Raw genomic sequence first — 4,473 nt, 5'->3', positions numbered from 1 at the left:
TCAAGCTTGGCATCATTCTCTTTCTTGTACTAATTATGGCTTGCTTGTAGGTTCGTGAGCTGCTCATCAACCTTAGCACCTACACGAGTACCATCTGCCATGGGAGGAGCAATGAAAGCACCAATTGTTTTGAATAGACAAATCTTCAAGAAGAAGAGGGAGGAAAAAGAGAAAGAAAGGAAGAAGAAAGACAGAAAAAGAAAGTGTTTATTAAAATTTCATACTCTCCTCTCTGTTCAGGATTTCTATTTATCACATTAACTAAATGCTAACAAGCTACTAATCAGTTCTAACCACTTAACACATCAGCTTACAACTTGCTAATGGACAGCATCATCTAAGAATTATATCATCTTGTAATCCCTGGTCCAACTTGGCTTCTTCCTATTTTGGTTACTCCTCACCCTGCCTTGTTGTCCCTGCTGATCTGGAGCACTAGCTTGATCCTTGGGCTGTTGTTGTCCCAGATCTTGTTCCAAATGCTCCTCTACCCCCAACTCTCTACTAACAGTACGAATAACCTGCTCTTTATCCAATATAGATCCATTCATGATAGAAAAGCAGTCTAAATCTCAAAACTCTCAAATTAATGGGAAGTAGAAGAATGGCGAGAAACGTACTGCAGTGTTAACCAATTGATTCTGGTAACTCCTCTTCATCACTCTATCTTTCTCTCTTTGCTATTTTGTTTGATTGTTGGGTCGATCTGTATTCCTCCCGGAACTTTTCAGAGAATCCAATATGAGTGGATGGGATAGGGTTAGGTCATCGAGGTCAAGAATTCAAGGGCTTGGAGGATTCACAAGGTTCTCTGATATGAACGAGAGCCGACCTTCGACTCGCTCTGTTCATCTTGGTCGGATCAGACCCCCGGCCCCTGGTCAGCACACCATCAACTATAATTATCAAGAGGCTAATCAAATTGTCAGATTCAATGTTGGTTTGTATTCAATTCTTCCTTGATTTGATCTTCACAATCTTCTCTCCTCGTCCCATGTTTTATTTATATGAAATAAATTAACTCTTAACCAAGAATTGAAAATCATCTCTACTTGCCCTTTAACATTCTCCCAAGGCCTAGAACCAAGCACCATTTTGCTGCTGTGCATTCTACAACCTTTTGTAACATTTCTAGAAAACTATAATCTGTTGTACATTTTTTTTCTTGGAGGGGAAAGAGTGTAGTGGTTTTTCATAAGGGGAATCAGATGCCCACATCAACCTTAAACTTGGTGGACCTTGTTACATTGTAGACCTTTAGTTTTTGCACCACCAGGGTGAACTGTTAACATCAGCTGAGTTCTTTTCTCCTTCCTTAAGGTCAATATATCATGTTCAGTTATCAAGCCATGAATATTAGTGATACCCTTTTGGCAATTTTGATGGGCTAGCAATGGGATGAGGGCAATCAAATCCATGTTGTGGGTAAATGGTTTTGATAATCTCCTTTAATGGTGGACACATGATCATGGAATGGTAAGTGTCATAATAAGCGGAAAAATATCAGTAGAACATGTTATAATACTTGATGAGCTTGTCTTCTTGCTCAATTTACTTCTATCTACTGGTATTATACTTGTTTTGCTTGTATGATGTCATGGAACCAGTGGCTGCTAGATCCTCTCAATTTTATTGTGACTGGATCATAAGGTTCCTGTCTAATCTGTGATTGAAAGCTTTACTAAGAGTGGAATGGAATTAATTGTGATGGAATTGTATTGCATACGCCTTGTATGACTTCATTAAGTACTAACAAGTAGTAGATGGGTTCTTTTTCTTGATAGTGTGAGCCTAAAATCTTTGTTCTTTGATAGGCTGGAAAAACATGATGAAGAGTGATGGAATGATGATAGAGAGAATTGATTTCATCGCCATTTCGACTATCCAACAGTAATGAGATGTCAGTAAATTTTTTGCATCAGATCTTTTTGTAGTTTGATTTCATGTTCTTAGTTTGGTTTCATGATTCTTAAACCACTAGGAATGTTAATCTCAACTGAGCTTGACTATTAGTTTCCCACATTTATAGAGTAATTTTTCTAGCACCCCAATTTGAAGTAAATTTTCTGGGAAATTTAAAGAGTAGTTCAACTTAATATGTAGGTGCAAGATGAAGAGTAAGCTTCATTCTCAAGAGAAATGAAATGATTCATCTCTTATCCTCCTGTAGGTGAAAATTTAGGTATTCATGTTTAGAACTCAAGCTATGGCATATAATCAACTTAACTTCATGGATTTGATTTATGTTGACAGCCAGCATTTGAATGTTGACTAGAGATTTACCTCCTTACAAGACTCGAGCAAAGCATGCCCTGGATAAAATTATGACAGCAAGGAACATATGCAAGATGGATTCATTAGGATCATGTAGGTTTAAGAATATATGAATAATGCAGGTCTACGGATATAGGTAGTGAATATTAGGCTTACCTTGATTTGACTCCTACTAATATATGTGCTTGAATTATATTGGGTATTCATATGCCTACGGTAAATTATTTTCAGAATTTGTATCTGGCAAGTTGCATTATTCATCTTAGATTTACTGCTGAAGCAACCGTATTTAATTATTTGAGTGATTTTGCAGTGGTAGACATCATCTTTATTGACTCCCCAGTTGGTGTTAGCTTTTCCTACTTCAACAACTCCGAGGATGTTCTGAACAATGTAGATAAATGAACTGGTATAACTTGGGAATCTTTGATGTGAATTAGGGAAAAAACAATTAAACTTGGAGTATATATGGCATGGAGCTTCTTCTTGGAGAATTAAAGACTGGCCATTGTACATTGGAACTGAATAAACAATAAACTACTAAATTGTATTTGTAATGCAGGTGGGAAATGCTTTGACCGATGATTTCACTGTCCATATGGGAGTTTTCCAGTTTATGTGGTCTACAGCTTTGATTTATTGGTAACCTTCAAGCTTATGAACCTCTATTGTGACTTCGAATAGTTTATTCACACCTCAAGCCAGTGTAATAAGATTTTTTATATTGAAAGTGAAGAACTTGGAAACATTTTACTGATCATGCAAGGAGTGCCATGGGTTGAGCTTCTACAAATATCTTAATAACATCACATGGTTTTTTACCTTTGATTAACTTGACTGTAGTGGTGAAATTCTACTATAATAACATCACTTGATTTGTGACTTCTTGCAGTTTTATGAAATTCTACTCACTCGAAGAAGAAGTGAAATTATGTAGAATAAGTTAAAATGGCATTCTTGTAGTCTTATTGCATATTTACTTAACAACACTAGTTCATGGGTCTTTAGCTCAATTGGTAGAGCACTTGGAACATGAGCATATCTCGAGCATGTTCCAAGAGGATGGTGGTTCGAATCCATTAAGACTCTTTTGATTTAACTATTCATAGCAAAATTAGTTAAGGCAATCATGTAGAAGTAGGTGTCATTGCGGTAAAGAGTTTTCAAAGAATACTTGAGAGGAGCTATTTGAGAAGTGTTTTTCTCGCTAGTGAATGTTTAGATATACCATTTTCATGTGATATGGTGCAGATTGAGAGGAACCAAGAGACAACAGTGGGCTGGCTGAAATCATGTTCAGAGAATTAGTGAAAAGAGATATGGTGCCTAGGTTAACAAATGATAAGACCTTAGAAAAAGTTGAACAGAGAAAACAAGATTCTTGTCGCTGACCGCATTTAGTTGGGATAAGGCTTTATTGAGCTGAGTAGAGTTGTATTATACAATAATGTGTATTTTCATCCTAAAACTAGGGATGGGCCATGCACATACCCACACATGAAAATGGACAAGAACATACACATCCCCATGCAAACAAAAGATTAAATGTATGCACACACACACACATATGCATATGTACCCAACAGTTCAAAAACATAGAGACACAAATATACATGCATATCCAAAGAGACAAGTACCTAACCACCCATTAACACATGGAAGACAACTTTCTGGGTCAGCATTTGCATGAAGAAGCCCTTCCACTTGAACCGGTATGTAGATGAGTAAAAAAGAACAAAACTGACAAAACTGAATCCCTTGGCTAGTAATAATTGCAATTTGCTGTAGTTTCACAGAGCAATGATTTGTATTTTCACAATAATAGATGCCTATCCCACCCAAAAGAAGAAATATAATAACAAAATGGAAGTCCAAATGTCAATAGATCTTCATAATTTCGAAATGAAACTACATAATCTATAGATAACAGATAGGAAGAGCACTAATTACAACAGATACCTGACAAAGGTGCACATACATAATCTTTGGATGTTTTGCCTTCACTTCTTCTGGCCTCTGACAAAAAGGAAAAAAATGAGTTTCCTTCAAACAAGTTCAAGTTGAGAATCCTTAAAAATAAATAAATAAAATAAAAAGAAGAAAGAGAAGATACACTCCCTCTTCCAAAAAGTAACCAGCCAAAGTTTTTACATCACATAAAATGAGCTCAGTATCAGTTAGGTTCAATCATCCTATAAG

General features: G+C 36.3%; 1 long non-coding RNA gene across 1 annotated transcript; it reads left to right on the top strand.

The window, feature by feature from the left end:
- Positions 1–1,813: 1,813 nt before the first annotated feature.
- On the top strand, positions 1,814–2,978 carry LOC122083942. Its single transcript, XR_006141764.1, has 3 exons — positions 1,814–1,900; positions 2,588–2,683; positions 2,837–2,978. It is a non-coding gene; the product is annotated as an uncharacterized LOC122083942 (long non-coding RNA).
- Positions 2,979–4,473: the final 1,495 nt, after the last annotated feature.

This window comes from Macadamia integrifolia, chromosome 7 (genome assembly GCF_013358625.1).
Source record: "Macadamia integrifolia cultivar HAES 741 chromosome 7, SCU_Mint_v3, whole genome shotgun sequence".
In the NCBI taxonomy this organism is placed as follows: Eukaryota; Viridiplantae; Streptophyta; class Magnoliopsida; order Proteales; family Proteaceae; genus Macadamia; species Macadamia integrifolia.
This window is presented reverse-complemented; position numbering and strand designations above follow the sequence as displayed.